This window comes from Anas platyrhynchos, chromosome 2 (assembly GCF_047663525.1).
Source record: "Anas platyrhynchos isolate ZD024472 breed Pekin duck chromosome 2, IASCAAS_PekinDuck_T2T, whole genome shotgun sequence".
Lineage (NCBI taxonomy): Eukaryota > Metazoa > Chordata > Aves > Anseriformes > Anatidae > Anas > Anas platyrhynchos.
In genome coordinates, this window is record NC_092588.1 from 87886079 (window position 1) to 87902516 (window position 16438).

The 16438-nt window shown below is 42.1% G+C and overlaps 1 protein-coding gene across 1 annotated transcript in view; it reads left to right on the forward strand.

The window, feature by feature from the left end:
* Positions 1 to 16438, forward strand: part of MYO10 (myosin X) — a 163704-nt gene that overhangs the window by 1675 nt on the left and 145591 nt on the right. The gene's annotated exons all lie outside the window — the stretch shown is intronic.

The following is a 16438-nucleotide window of genomic DNA, read 5'->3' on the forward strand; positions in this document are numbered from 1 at the left end:
CTGACTTATCTGAGCGAATTATTGTCCTTGTTAAAATAGGTTCTGGTGTATGCAAGGAAGAGGAAACTGGATGAAAGGGACAGGTATCAGGCCTGATCTGCCCTGCTTTTGCTTGACAGTGACATATGTCTGCTGATAATGTTACATTTTGGGAGAAAAGCTGCTAAGCGAGAAGGGCGTATGCTAGCTTAAAGAGAATTAACCTGACACTTTATGGGGGATGTTGCTCAAGGTTACCAAGATGCCCCTGTTCAGTGCATTGGAGGCAGGGGTGTCTTCAAGTCTGGCTCTTGCAGAAAAACAACTAAAAGGCATTTCAGGAAAATACCCACTTTTGCCTCTTTTTTCTTCCATGTTTTTTCATAGCTAGATGCTGATTGTAACCTGCTCGCTGTATATTATGGCTCTCACTGAAACAAAATTAGACAGTTGTGTAAGACCTGGTTAAAGTGTATGTATGGGTGCGTTGCAGAGAAAGTGTTCTTGTTGGTACTTGCTGCGTTAACTGAGTTGTGGGATACCTCCAAGCTCGTGCCGCTCAGCTGACACCAGTCATACACAACTTAGCAGCTTTTTGACTTTTGAATCTTGCTGTCCTGTTTCCTCCCTCTACTATTTCTTATCTGTCTTTTATTCTTACAGGGTGACAAGTTGTTATATCTGTCTGCAGAGGAGCCTTGATTTACATTACTATCACAGTTTTTTTTAACTCTGTCACTTGAAAACAAAATAAACTGAAAGAATGCTTTTAGTAAATAATTAGGCTGGAAGAATCAGCCCTGGAACACACCTCCCAAAATGCTTTAATTGATGGAAGATATAAAAATAATTTTGCTGGAAGATATTAAAGTAATTATAAAGTTATACTTTAAATACAGAGGAGAAGCGGTTTTGGAGACTATTTAAAAACGTCTCAGGCTGCTGATTGATCTGCGCTAACTTCTGGTGTGTGAAAGGCCAATGTTGGAGTCTTAACCTCATTTGTATATTTATGTAGTCATATCTTCGGATATAAAGTATTAAAAACTGTAGAAATCCCAAAAATCCATAATAAGAATAAAAATATTAAAACTGTATGTGTGTGCAATAGAGCCATTTGGACATATTGCTCAAAGCAGACTGAAAAAGTTCCTGTGTTTAACCAGTGGCTAGATTGCTGTCTCCAAAGGTGGCTGAGATCAGGCTTCAGTTTTCAGTGGGAAATGTATTCTCATTAAAGAGGGTTGCATAGCAAGAGGTAAGGAGGAAAATCATCACCAGATGAGAAGGGACACAAAGAATTTTGCACAAAAAAGGCACAAGGGGGAAGTTTGAGGTGTCGTCTTGGCATCTGAGGTTCCCAGGCAGTGTGTGCCAGGGTAGCAGGGGAAGTGGATGAGTCAGGTCCATCCTCTTCTCATGCGGGGTGAAATCACCCTGCCCTGCTCATGCATCGTGTTTCATCAAGCCACCATCACTGTCCTCCTTGCAGGAGGAGCGTGGGTCACAGAATGGTTTGGGTTGGGAGGGACCTTAAAGCCCATCCAGTTCCAACCCCCTGCCATGGGCAGGGACACCTCCCACCAGACCAGGTCGCTCAAAGCCCCATCCAGCCTGGCCTTGAATGCCTCCAAGGATGGCCCTGTTGAGGTTGTGGAGCAGTTGAATCTGGGGAGGTCTTGTGAGACTCGGGGAGGTTGCCTTACCCAGAGCTGACCTCTGAGATGCCCTCAGCTCCAGAGGAGCTTGCAGGTACCCATGCACAAAGCAGTGGCTGCATGTGGTTGCTGTTGGTGTGTCCACTGTGCTTTAGTTTTAGCAGTGCTGCTGGAACCTCCAGTTGAGGATGTTTTCCTTCCATTCCTCCACTCCACAGCTGAGTGTATTTGCCCACTACCCTGTTTTAAGGGGGAGGGCTCCCAGCATGTCCTGAAGGAGCAGGTGTTGAACCTCACTCTGCAGGAAGAATAAGGAGTAAGAATTCATTCTGAGGTTTTGAACGTAATTTCAGGGTCTGTCAGAGGTGGTAGTGGCCAAGCATGGGATCTCTAAGTTTAGATAGGCAGCCCCAGGCAAGCTTCTCCTTGGTGCTCTGGTGCTGCGGCACGAGGAGGATTTACTGCTTCCCAAGGCAGGGCTGTTCATGGAAAGCATTGAGAGGTTTGCTGTGCCCTGCAACAGAACAGCCTCAATGCTGCAAAGTTTTTGGTTTTACAATGAAAATATGACAATGCTAATGGATTTTGGCATTGATATAAATGAGCTCTGGCTATGCTGTGCAGCATAATTTACAAGTTTAGGACAATCTCTGAAGTCTGCCAGTTTTCATTAGAGGTGTTTTGCTGATAGCACAAGCATGGGGCTGATGTTGGGCATGTAATATTGGTGTAGCTTACACCAGCTCTACTGCATTTTAGACTGGTGGGGCAAAAACATCACCCTGAAGCAATGGCTTGGCTCTGGCACTTACGAGTTCTTCAGAAACTTAATGTTTGTGCCAAGAAGGAGTTGTGCCTCTTTCAGCTCCTGCAATTGCTGTGTTTTCAGCAGTTTCTGAGGTGTGACTATGTCTTTTTTTTTTTTTTTCTTGGAAAAAAAACACGTTGCTGATTGTTTTGTCAACAGTTACTTTTATGTTAATTAGAGGGCAATCTGTTTTGAGCAGAAAATGATTCAAGGGGGCTCAGGACTACCTTGCTGGCTCAGAAAGAAAAGAAAGTTTTTGTGGGTTTGTTTCTGTAAGTCAGGAAATCGTGTTCGGCTTATTGGTAGCACGTAATCTCGACTGCCTACTACATATATTTCACATGTGCCTTTCATAAGATATATTTGTACAACTGAAGCATAGTCATAACTGGGCTGGAGCCTAGCAGCCCTGCTGGCACCACGAATATTGTAAAATGACACAAGAATTCTCTTAAAGCTATAAAACACATAACTATTGAAATTAGCAATAGAAGCTGTATGTTGTACAGAAATAGCTTGTGGTTTTTAGGTATGTTCAGTCAGACTCCAGCTATAGGAGGGCTGTGAAAACCCCACCATTACAGAAAATTATGGCTTCTTCAGAGTCTTTTTTTTTTAACCTTCTGGTGATACCTAATGGAAATGTTTACGCTTTTTTTAGTCTTTACCATAATTGTACGTTCATGTTAGCGTTTTGTGTGCAACCTATTTTTGCTCTAATCGGATCTTCCTCCTTATACGCATTTTTGCTCAGTGAGGTGGGCTTTTTGTGTGTGTGTGTTTTGCAAGGAAAATCTCTACAGCTGCAGATGCAATTTCAGGTTTTCTGTTTGGCTGCGTGGAAGCGGGCAGGCCTCATACTTGCAAGAGCTGCCCTTGGCTGTAAGGGGCTGTCTCCCTGATGTGTCTGTCCTCTGTTGTGCTAAAAAGCCTTTTCCTGGGAAGGGCTGGAAAAGACCTTCTGGTCTACTGAGGTACTGAGGTGGCCATGGCATGCAAGATGGGGCCAAGAGTGTGGTGAAGACCTGGCACATCTCAGGTCGTCTCCTCTTTCTGACTGTAGGAATGAGAAGTCCAAGCAGAGCTTGTCTCCCTCAGGCTCTGTGAGTTAAATCCTGAGGCCGCTGGTGTGGTGCTGTGGGCTTGTACTGCACCTGCGTACAGGTGATGCTGAAGTGAGGATGTGAAGAACCTCTTCATTTGGCTCTTTTTTTTCTTTCTTTTGGAGCTGTTGCAAATCCTGCTGCCCAGTAAAAAAATAATTACATTGTAAAGCATGACCAGTCCCAACTTATTTCTGAAGTTATATGGCATGTATTTTTGTCAGAAATGATCCACAATGTTTCTGTGATTCTGTGGGGGCAAGAGAGGGGACACTTTGTGGAACAGGGAAGCAAAATGGAACAAGAACTTGGGACATGATATTGATGTCACTTAAAAAAGGACTTCTAGCAATAGCATTTTTTGTGCATGTCTTGGATGGATGCAGCTCTGGTGCCTGTGATGGGTTAGGAGGAGGAAGCTGGTGCCATCTCCTGCAGCAGGAGCAGCAGCCCCGTCCTTTACACACACAAGGTGGTACATGCAAGCCCGTCTCAGGCCACGAGCACCATGCATCCCGTTCTGTGAAGTGCTGGGAAATGTGTCCTCTGGGCAGTTTGATCTCACGAACCACTGCAGCCGCAGGGCCAGTATTTCCCTCAGTGAATCACAGTACCCAGCCGAGGTCTGAGCTAGAGACATCATTTTGGGTGGAGCCCTGGTAAAAGGGCAGGCAGCAAAAAGTCACTATGAATTAAGACTTTTGCTGAGGGGGGAAAAAAAAGTATTACCACCCTGAAGTCACTAATTGTGGCTACTTTACAAGTTTTGGGATGTGTCCTCAAAACTGGCTAGACTGATTATAACTTCAGGCTCATATGAATGAGAAGGTCATGGCTTATGCATTCTCGTTTCTCTTGATCTTCCTGCTATTCATCATTATGTGACATTTTAAACCACTAGTAAGACATGAAGGAGGATGGCTAGATGATGTTGGGGCAGCAGTTCTGGGCAAGTTACTGTTTGGGTATTTTTTTCTCTTTTTTTTTTTCTTCTTTTTTTAATTGCTTATGATTTCTTAAGATACCCTGTGTATGTCTGAAATGTGAACATTATCCATTGGTCATATTTATCAAAACGCAACAGTGCAGCTTTGTTTTGGGCAAGCTGCTGGTTGAGGAAAGTTAACTGGGTTATCCTTTTGGCTAGAGTTCTATTAAGTAGCTCAAACACTCCATTCTTTTAAAGATGGATCTTTTAAGAAATTGAATGCAGAATGAGAACTGGTATTAACTATCTTGTAGGTCTGTCTCCTGGAGTAAACTATCCATGCTGAAGAAGAAATTACTGCTTTGTTACACGGGAAATTTGAACATCATGTGTTGGAAAAGTATACTGGGGCTCATTAGGAAAGGATGGAAGAAATGAGTAGAGCACCACTTGGATTACTGGCATTTCTAAATGTACCTGTAAGAAGTAGCTGTATGTAGGGGGAGAATGTACGTCCTGTCCTAGACTCATTTCTGCAAAGTCCATCAACAAGATTATAATCTCATGTAGTTTCAAGTACAGTGTGATCTTGCTTTTTGATGCCTTGTGCTGGATAGATAGAGCAGATGAGTCTCTTGCATGTCCTGCAGCTGCACTATAGGGCATGGCTTAGGGGAAATCATGCCTGACAGGACGTCTCCCCACTGCAAGCTAGTGGCTGGCTGGGAAGGCTGCTTGCTTGTGTCAGCTGTCTGTGGGGAGGTTTGTTTTACTCTCGGGTATAAATACTTACTCTCTCTTGAGGTGTTATTTTCCTTTGCGGCCAAGTGGCTGTTTTTTAGTCTAGCCCATAAAAGCCTTTTCATGTGGCAGAAAACTTTGATTCTTTTTTCCTGCATTGAAATCTCAAATGTGAGTAATATTGGAGGAACTTGGTAATTCACGTTTTTCCATGTTGAATACTTTACTAGTAACAGACCTGGTTTGGGTTCAGATTTGACATGCGGCAGAAATCAGTGTGTGTTTGGTTTAACTGACCAAAGTTAACATTTCCATTTTGAGTAAATTCTTCTGCAGAGTGGTTTAACACACAGTTCTTGTATGAGATTTTGTTATTGTTCCTAGTGAACGGTTCTGTGCTTAGTTATTTTTTTTGCAAAGCTGGAGCATCCATACTCAGAAATAGTGGGGAAAAAATACACAGCTCTTCAGCCTTTTTAAGGCTTTGGAAAAAACTTGGCATTTTACTCTTCTGCATGGAAGGAAGTATTCAAAAGTGAAAGGTGGTGGTCACTCTTATGGTTTTGTGAACTTGCAGTGAAAATTCAGATACAATGTATCTTAAGTTGGATTTCTTACTTATTTCAGTGGTCCCGCCTCCAGTGGGTAATTTTCACAGAATCATTAGTGTTGGAAAAACCCTCCAAGATCATCTGGTCCAACCATCCCCCTACCACCAATATCACTCACTAAACCATGTCCCTAAACATCATGTCCAACCTTTCCTTGAACACCCACAGGGATGGTGACTCTACCACCTTCCTGGGCAACCCATTCCAATGCCTGACTACACTTCCTGAGAAGAAAGGTCTCCTAAAATCCAACTTATGTTTCTATCAAACCTATGCTCATGTTTTTTTAAACATGTTGGAGCTCCCTAAATGTGGGAGTCCACATAATACCTTTTACTTTTGCTGAGATTAATGGCATGCTGACAAGTGAAGGGAAATGTCCTGGAGGACAGACTTTGTTGATATCCTGTACCATTCAGTAGCTTGCCATAGTTCAGAGTTGAATAGGGTTCCTGCATTTGTATGTTAATACAGTTTTGCAAATACAGCACACACACACATATGCAGCATATGCTTAAGTTGCTTTAGTGGGGCATTTTGCCTGCTTTATGGTATCAGGCTATCTTTTTTTGAGAGTACGTGACCCTCATCTTGTGGAGAGCCTTGCTAGAGATTTTTGAGTTTAAGTTAGTTTGAATACTAAGCAAAGGTCAATACTGAAGAGATCTCTTAGGTTATTGAACAGTTCTCTTAGGTTAAATCTTCCTGTGAGATTATTTGGGTTTTGGTTCTGTTTTATCCCAAATGGAGGAAAGAGGAAAAGAGAGAGGGAAGCTCAACAGCCGGCCTCGAGCAAAGCTGTGTTTTCTCACGTGATCCTGGCTAATGGCATGCAAAGGGTAAACCGTGGTGTTGGAAGACTCAGGAAATAAAAGGCTAAGTGCTCTTTGATGTGTTAGTGTTGCCTCTTCCTATATATTCTTGGGAAACTATTCATAATCCTTTATTATAGGCCAGTGATATGAGAGTGTGTTAATACAAGTCTTTCTTTGTTTTGTGTTGGAGACTGCCCTCACGGGAGATGCCATATACCTCAGCAGAGGGAAATGCTTTATTGCGGCTTTTTCCCTCAGGGGGATAGCTGCATTCCCACCCTCCACGAGTTTACCAAAGGGCTTTTTCTCATGGCATGCCTGCTTCTATACCAGGACAGTTGTTAAGAGTGCTGAGACTTTTTTTGTATTTTTCCAAACTCTTAACTAACTGGCTTCCCAAGCCTGACATTGCGGTCTCAAAGGCGAAATTAATTTTGGTGTCTGTAATGTTCGTTACCTTGGGTAGAGACCTGAGGCTCAAATGGTTGATAAGCCATAGCTGTCATTAACTTCAGCTACAATTACAAAGCTGGGTATTTTTGAAAGCTGTCATTGAAGTTAATACCCAAAGCCCCTTGGCCCTCTTCCTGTAGCACCCTGCACACCTTCAAAGGGCTGTAGAAAACGTACTGTGATGAACTCTACAGCATCTAGAGAAAACATTTTTGTAGAGTTTTTTGCAGTATTGGATTCTAAAAATGGTACATGTTTTTGATGTTGTGCATTGTACATGTAAATGCTCTTTCTTCCGGAACCTGATAACCCGAAATGCAGAATTTATCTGGAAGCATTCTCATGCTTTCCTTTTGGCCCTGGTTTTGGCGACAGGAGATAAAAGTTTATGCCTTGTTTTGAAATTAATGTTTATAGTGTTAATGGAAATGGATTATTTGGTCCTATTTTAGTTGCTGTTGTTTAGTGTGTCATCAAAATGTTGACTGCATTTGTTGAGAGTATGGGATTGTTTTTCTTACAAAGTTGTTTATCCTGAGGAAAAGTCAAATCCCTTTGTTCTACAAATCCATCCAGTTAACAGAAGCAGAGGGCTGCATAAAGAGATCGCTTCTGTTTGACCACTTCAGTGGCTCAAAAAAGAACTGTGTATCTTGGTTAGGCTATATTTTTATTTGCTTCAGGAAGAAGCCAAGTTGGCAAGACAGTGGGGTTCACACCAGGACAAGGAGTAGACACAGATTCTGTAGGTCAGACTTCTTGTTTTGTTGGTCTTCTTTTTGGATCTCTTCCCTGTATTAAATGTAGACAGTGGCTTTGGGATTTCAGTTATCTGCTTATTACCTCTTTCTGTTGATAAGTGCAATGAATAGGTTTGTTTGCTGTGCGTAATGATTTAAGTCTGGTATATTCCATGGAAGAAAATCAGCGTGGCTTTTACAGCAGGGCTTTGAAGGATGGCATTTCCTGTTTCTTTTCAAAGTGTATACCAGGAAGAATATCTGATGAAGTGAGTTCTTTGTTGTTTAAACTCTGAGAATCACATTCTACCATGTGATACTTAATAATCTATTTTCAGGAATAAACAAACTATTCAACGAAGCACATCTATGCTATAAAATAAAATTTGCACAGCAGCCCCCTTCCCACCCTTGCAGTTACATTTCCAATAGCTTTCACGCCAAATCTGAGAAGTTGTTACAGATGGCAGATGGGATTTTGACACAAAGCTGCATGGTACTTGCAGCAAATGGGCGATTCTCAGTTCTGTGTTAGTTTTGAGCCTCTCCTCCTAATTTTGGTGTTTGTGTTGCACCATTTTGCTTAGGTGATTCAGTACCTTAAACGACTGCAGTCCTGGCGCAATAGTGAACTCCCTGGGTCTTTTATACAAAGCCCACGAATAAACATAATTGCAGTATAATTAAATACTTGTGTTAAACTTTTACTTCATAGTTACACCCTTGTCAGGAAGAAGCCTTTGTAAGGTGCAGTTAAGGTGGAGATGCCATCAGTAGCTGCTGGAGGACAGAAAGCGATACCTAAATCTGTTGATTGTCTTGTGGGCTTGCAGTGGTCCTTTGTCAGTGGCAGTTCTTACTGGGGTGTGAGCAGAAAACTTTGAGTCATGGGATCTGTTTGCTTCAGGTTGAGCACTTACGGTGTGCCAGGTGCTACTGGAGTCTGCCAGATATGAGCTTCCATCATGAATTTTGAATTCTTGAGCTTGCATGGTACCTTTTGAAACATTCACTTAAATTGCTTGCAAATCTTGATTTTGAAAAAGCGTGCAATCCCTGTGTGCAGTCAGAGGGGTTGCAAAAGCTTTGCCATTTTCCTGGGATTTTTGTTTCTGTGGCAGAGCTTCTTTGTTTCTTGTGGCATGAGCATGCGGATGTGCACCACCTTTTATTAGGACAGGAGAGTCAGTGCACCTTAATCTGTGGCTAAAATGAGGGGGCGAGGAGGGTTTGAGACAGCAAAGTGGGGACGACTGTAGTGATTCACCAGGGACCAAAGTGGCTGAGGGGATGGTGCAGGGTGTTTCAGGGAAAGTGGTGGAGAGAGGTTGGTGGCAGGCTCCGAAACGGAGTGGGTGCTTTAGCAGGACTGTGCCTCACAGGGACTCCTTGTCGGACAGGAGGGGTATGTCTGAGAGCTGATAGTTTGCAATGAATAAATTAAACATCTGCCTTTGCAATTCCTATCAAAATTGGAGAACAGTGTCATGTTGCTATCCTGATGCCAACTGGAATTTTTCCTCACTGGAGGTTTTGAGTGTAGTTCTTCTGGTTGGCTCTCTGGTGTTACAAATGCCAGCATTCTGAAAAGTCTTGCTTTTTAGCATTGCCCTTTAAAGTCCTTTTTTTTTTTTTTTTTTGAGGGAGGGTATTGAACAGTGGAGTGCTTTTGGATAGTTTCACAGAGGCTTATTGGTGAGATCTGAGGTTATCTTCAAGAAGGCTGCAGTAAGTTATGTCATAAAAGTTAGGACTGCGGTATTTGTTAGTATGCTGCATCAGTGGCAATGTTATTGTAGAAAGAATTGTCCTTTTTAGTTTCACTTACACTGAAATTCTTACTTTAATGTTGTTATGTGATCATCTTTTCCCTTGACTTCATTCCAGACGCTGTATCAGAGTGAGTAGCAATCAGTGAGCAGCTCTCTGTCTTCAGAAGAGCAGTCGTGGCTCTACCGTTTGCCCTCCAGGAAACAGTTGGCTTCTTATCAAGTCTTTGTAACTGTTAGAGGGAGAGGTTTCCAGAGATTTTGGCAGCATGGTGAGTGCTTTGCCACCTGAGGCAGCCCATGCTCCAGATCCTGGGAAGCCTGTTGTTTGTATCCTCACCCATGGAAGGGTTCTGAGAATATCTGCGAGCTAGGATGTCCCTTTTGTCTGCTTTGAAAAAGAAAAGGCTACATCAAAAAGCTCTAAATTAAGGCTGTATAAACTGTTGCTTCTGTTGTGGATGAGTGTATTTATTTAGCTCCTGGATTGTATTGTCATCCAGCTGTGATGGTCTGTGCTGTTGCTTCCTTTCCTTATGTACCAGTGAAGAGGAGAGTGGTGGAGGGAAATAATGCCTTGTACTCATTGTCTGTACAGATCTAAATATGATGTTTATGCCCTTGTTCATTGCTATTGGTGATGTTAGCCAACTAACATGCTGGTATATTGCATGTTTCTGAAGTTTAAGTAAATGATTTGGCACAGCTAGGGAAATATCTGCATAACTCGGAGAAAACATATGACAATGAGTTATTTCAGGGTTATTTCAAAACAAACAAAAAAGCTCTTGCTTTGCATATATGCACCTCTTTCTGACTTTGTAGTTGGAGTCAATTGAAACAGTGTAAAAAAAAAAGTCTTATTTTTGTTTGTTTTGTTTATTTTTCAAAGTTCTGGGAAGTTTGCTGACAGCTCAAAAACTGTACCAAGCACAAATAACAGAAGACTCTGAACAGCTGACAGCTGAGGTTCCCTTCTGGAAAGGTGGTTCATTGAGGAGAAAAAATAAGTTCAGAAGTGGTGACCATTAGTGGCTATAAATAAGTTGGGGGGGGGGAAAATTTTAAAAAAAGTTACTTGCTTAGGGTTTCAGATGGATAAGAGAGAGGTTGTTCCAGTTTTTCATCTTTATTGTGTGGTAAAAAGTAAGGTACGGTATGCCAATGTTCCTTTTTTAGATGGATTTAAAAATAGCTGCTCTTTTACTATTTTCTGCACAAAGAAAACCAGTGCTCTTTGAGAATACTTGCATAAAAGGCGAATGCTCTTTGGCTCCAGTATGAGATAGATAAATGAATTAATGAATCGGTTCATTTCTAATGGCACGTGTTCCCTACAGAAATAACACCTGGTTTGCAACCTCTCACCTTGTGGCCGATTTTCTTCCTGCTGCCCGTTGGCTCTCCAGGGATTTTTACTGAAGCACTGGGGATGGGGATGCCAAGACCTTGTGTGCAGTAGCATTGTGCCATGATGGGGAACCCTGGGACCTCTGGGGTTTGTGACCATCTTTGGAGGGGATGTGGGTGTCATAGTCTTCAGGTGTTAAGATAAAGTTCTTCCAGAGGACCTCCCAGGACACCTCATGTGGTCCTAGACTCTTGGTTTGTTTCCTGTTCCTTCATAGAGTGCTTCTCCTACAAATTACATTTTGAGCTTAAATTCTTCCTTCAAAGGAGCAGCTGCCTTTCACACTAGGTTGATTTCAGTGTAGCTAAGTGAGGAGCTTGGGGGCTTGCATAAATAGCTAAATAACAGTTAACCTGAATTTGATTTCACTTGTGCAGAATTGGGACCTTAATCTTCAGATCCACGTTTCTTCTTTGTTGACTTTGACTGAGCATTGATACTTTTTTAAGTCTTATCCTCTTACTCTCTTAGCACTGAGTGCGTCTGTGACCATCTTATACTTCTCAGGCTCCTCTGGAATATAACAGCAAAGATGCAGTGCACTTAGGCATATCTCAAGTCAGAAGAAGTTTGTGAAGAACCGTTCTGTGCCTCTATGAAGCCTGGCTTCAAGTCTCCCGCTTGCTCTGGCTCTTCCAACCTGTTTCAGAAGAGCTCCCGGGCAGCGCACTGCTTCCTGCTGCGAGGGCTGTAACAAAGGTCTCTTCTGAACTGGGGGTCACACGGGCACACAGGCTGCTCCCAGTCCTGAGCCTCGCTCCTCTTATCAGCAGACGTTGGTAGTTGCCAAACAAGTGGCAGCGATAGCACAGGAGGGGGAAGTAGTTGGTGAGCTGAAGGCGTGCGTGTGGGGCGGTTTAAAGGGGCAGGAGAGTTTTAGGGTTTCAGTGCTCTAAAGCTTAGTTATGAAATCATGGCTACAGCTAATGGACCCAAAACAAGCAGCAAGAGAGAGTGTTGGGGCTGAGGTGGCTAAAATTTGGTGCCTAGACTTGTATCGTATTGAGATGTGTAATTTTATCCCCGAAGATTTAGCTCCTGGTGTTGCTCTGCTTCAATGAAGTAAGGAGTTACTGATTCAGCACGGTTTGTAATCTCGGGATGCGCACGAGACATGCAGTTCAATCTGAATTAGAGAAAAGTCACAATGTATTTAAGATTGAGCACATTGTGTTTTGGCTTCTAGCCGCATACAACTTGCTTGGCTTCCTTACACAGTCCAGGCCTCAGGTGGGAGAACTGATGAAGGGCATCCCCATGGGGTAACTCAGGAAACCCCCCAAACTCCACTTAACAGTAGCTGATCAAAATGACTAAAATTCAGTAGGTAACTACTACTGGTTGTTACTATGAAGCTGCTCTCATGCTGAAGTGCTCTTCTGCATCACTGCTGTAATTTGTAAGCCGATAATGGAGTATGGTAGCCCCACATACCCCATGCGGCTTTCTCCCTCTCTTAGCCAGGAGAACTGATGTGGTCTCTGTCCCCATGTTCATACCATAAAGAATTAGGACAGGAAGTCTCTATTACAATTGGCTCTCTGTTCTCCCTGTACAGATGCAGCTTTGTTAACAAATGACTTGTCTAACTTACTGCCGTTTTTAACCCACGTCAGTATTGTTACGTTGATCTGAACGTTGACTGTACAGCTTCTTTTCTTTTATTGCAGATGTATTCCTGGAAAGCTAGAAATGAGTTCTTTCTATGTAATTCGCTTTCTTTTAATGAGGCCATCAAGCCATCTCCTTACCAATGGGGAAAATGTGGTATGTGACAAGGGAAGAACAGGTACCACTCGTAAACTTTGTAGTGGAGATGTTCAGCATTGACTCAGGAGTTTCATATGAGATTTTCTGGCATTTTAAGAAGCTGTCCTTGAGATGATCAGCTTTAAAACAGTGGAAATGTTGATTCCATACTGGCCCACAGAAGGCTTAGTTTCAGTAATGCTTCTCTTAATTTAGTGGAAAGGAAGCGGAGCATTGTGTGCAGTCAAGAGAAAAGGAGAGTGTGCCTTCTGTGGTTTGTAACTGTTGAAGAAATTGGTTTGTGTCAGTAGTGGATGGGGTAATTACATGCCATCCTGTGTGTTTCAGGCACCAGATGGTATCATGAGAGCTGCTGTTAGGAGGGAAAAAAAAAAGTCCTAACTTAGAGACACTGTGTAGAAAATATGTTTAAAGAAGGATAGGACATTGCCCCCTCCTTGAAGTGAGCAGGAAGAAGCAGTGTGCGATATACATTATTCATTATTGTGTACAGTAAAAGTAGTAATTGAGTTTTACAGGGCATGTTCAACATCTGTGGTGCAGTATTGTCTGTATTATTCACACATCTATCTGAAGAATAGAGGGTGTGAATATGTGTGCTCTTACAATGATTCATTAGCAGTGCGTGCTCTTTCTTGAATATTTGAGACTGAGCTTGCTGGAGAATTTTGCTGGAAGTTTCTTTTTGCAACAGAAGGACCACTGGATATAATGACATTTTATTTCTGCCAATGTGCCCATAAATTAATTTTTAGGCGAAAAATAAATGTACATGATGTTATCTGAGGGACAGACTTGTACAGTAAGTGGGCTAAGAAACAAACCAAACAAAAAAAGCCAACCTCCTTGCAACTTAGCTAAATTTGCAAGTTGCCTTGGAAAATCAGGTGCATTTATGGGATTGGCCTTAATGTGAACATGAGGAATTAAAACTAAGCATGTGTATTTGTAGACTTGTAGCTCTGGGCATACAGACTCTGTAGTTCTCTTCTACAAACAGGAGAGTTTGTAATTCTCCTCTACGAACTGCTTATGTGACTAGGGGGTGGGGATACTCCTGGAAGGAGAAAACATCATAAAAGCATAAGTATATATGAAAATATACATAGAAGTCCTGATGGTCACATTTGTGCATAAACAAACAAACATGCTCGTGGCTATCTAAAGATGAAAGGGAGTTAAAAATGTGGACAAAACAGGGTTTTATAGGCACTCTGTTCAAAAGATCTTAATTCAGTGATAAACACACTGCCAACGTTTAGCTGTGTTCATCAAATGCTTGAGTAGGTAGAATTACGATGAAAACACATTCACTTCTTGAAAACAAGGACAAGTTGATACCCGAAACAACAGGGAAGCTGTAGGAAGAGCAGCCAGCCCATGAGCAAGAGGGAAGGTGATGTCATGTGAACTCTGTCATGGGATTTGGATGACTTAAACTTCACCACTGGTTCTCTCAGAGTCTTAAAATCTTCAAGGACGAATTGAATCTATTTTCAACATGGTTCTGTAGTTGCAAAAGGCAGCTACAGGATTTTCCATTTCCAGTGTTTGGTTTTAAGCCCCTCGGGTAGTGAGGTGCAGTACATGAGGTGCTGGCTCTCGCACCGGTGCAGGAGGAAATAGTGGCACACTTGACCAGCACCATTCCTCACTGAAGTAACAACAGTTCTTAGGAATTTCTGATGTGAAAGGTTTTGCTGTTTCTGATGGATGCAGTTTTGAATATCAGCTCCTTGTTTTACAAATATATCTGGTTGCAAATAAAACTTGACCTACCACCCGAGTTCAGGAGGTAGACAAGTTCTCGTTGGCTTCCTTGGTGAAGGAGCAGGCACATGGACTGGGGTTGGCAGGCATGAAACTTGAGTAGAACTCCAAGGTCTCAGAATTTATTTCCTCATTGTTAAGGAAATCTTTGTTTCACCCTGTAGAATAAAGTATTTTATGTACTGCATATGGGGCTAAGAGCAGTGTGTGCTGTAAGCAGAAGTTATGCTTCCATTTCATGTTATTTATGGCTTCTTTGAATGGAAAACTGGTTGTATTTGAAGCCAAATCTTTTTGACCAGCCACTGAAAGAAGGTAATACAGAGCTGGCAGTGAAGGAACATGTTGCTACTGCAGCATTTATTTGCAGTAAAGTGGAAGTAGCTTTTCATGATTCCTACTGTTACAGCATTAAGCAGCACTGTAGGGATACCAGATAGAGCAGAGCTGTCATGTGGGGTTGGATTTTCTGGTAATAACAATCAAGAGGCTTCTCAGGTGTTCTGCTGCTCTGAGATTAATAACAACAGGCTGGTTTTTGAAGAGTAGAATTACCATTTTGGCTAAAGCAGTCTGAAAAATTAGTAACGTGCTTAAAAGTATTCACTTTTTTAAAATGACACTCTGAAAATAATTCAATGAGGATAGGTCCCCTTCTAGGTGACTGAGTTGGAGCATTTTTCCAAAATGACATCTGGGTTCAGGAGGCATGCGTTCACGTGCATACATCACACGCTCATCAGCTGAAATCAAGCACGTGCTCTTTCTTATGAAGGAGTATTTCTTGCATCCTCCTTTGTTCTGCAGCAATTTGCCCATATAATGCTGCTTCTGCAATTGCATGTTCAGCATTTATGGAAATGTTGTTTTTCAACAGTGTTTAGGTAATTTCATTTTGCCCAACTTTACCTACTCTGTTTTAAAAACAAAATAAAAAAAATAAAAACAGACAAAGAGCTGTTTTACTGATTCACAGTTTAGTAATATGAAGAGTGACTTTACAACTAGTATGAAAAGTAGTAAAAGGTCCTGGCTGTGTTTACGCAAAGGCAAAAATCTATATTTGTTTCAGACTTGCATTCTTTAGTGCCATAAAAATCTGATTGTAAGTATGTAAGGTTAAATATGTTTTAATAGCTCTATGTCAAGCAGCCATGGAAAATTCCCAGTCTGAGTTTGTGCAGGCATTTGGATGCTATGAAGTCTGTACACTTTGTGGTGTGATTTTTAAGAAGAGGCACTTCTGTGGGCAGGCGAGAATCAGCGATACTGCATTTTGAGTACTACGCTTGCATTTTAATTTAGGCACCCTGCTAATTTGACTTGAACTTTCTATGCAGTCACCTTGTTTATAAATCGTGTTAAGCAACATCCTTGTCATGGCAAGCCTGTAGAGTCCTGCCAGGTTTCACAAACTGGGGATCTGCACCACACTGTCAGAGGTAGATGTTTATGGAGTTGTCTGGGTTGACTCTTACAAAACAACTGGCTGACTTATTTCACTGCCAGCTGAAATAAATTGCTTCAAGAAAGGTTCAAGCTGTGGAGTAGATATACTTTCAGAGGTGGCTAGGAGAAAAAAACATGGTTCCCTTGACGTTAGGGACAACAAGGGTGACTTGTGAAAGCGTGCCATCCAGTTTGTTGTAGCTTCCAGCATACCTTTCGGACAGCAGGGCGAGGAAATGCAGAACAGCTTTAGGAGCCTGCTAGAGCACTTCTCTTACAGGAGAAAGGCATGTTTTTGTCAGACTTGAAGTTGTTGCATGTTGTACATTTATGTATGTTGCCTGTCTGTTTCCTTACAGAGGCGTATGTTCATCTCTGGGCTTTCCAAGGCATTTGGTAGTGCTTTATAATACAACTTCTTGAAGACGAAGTC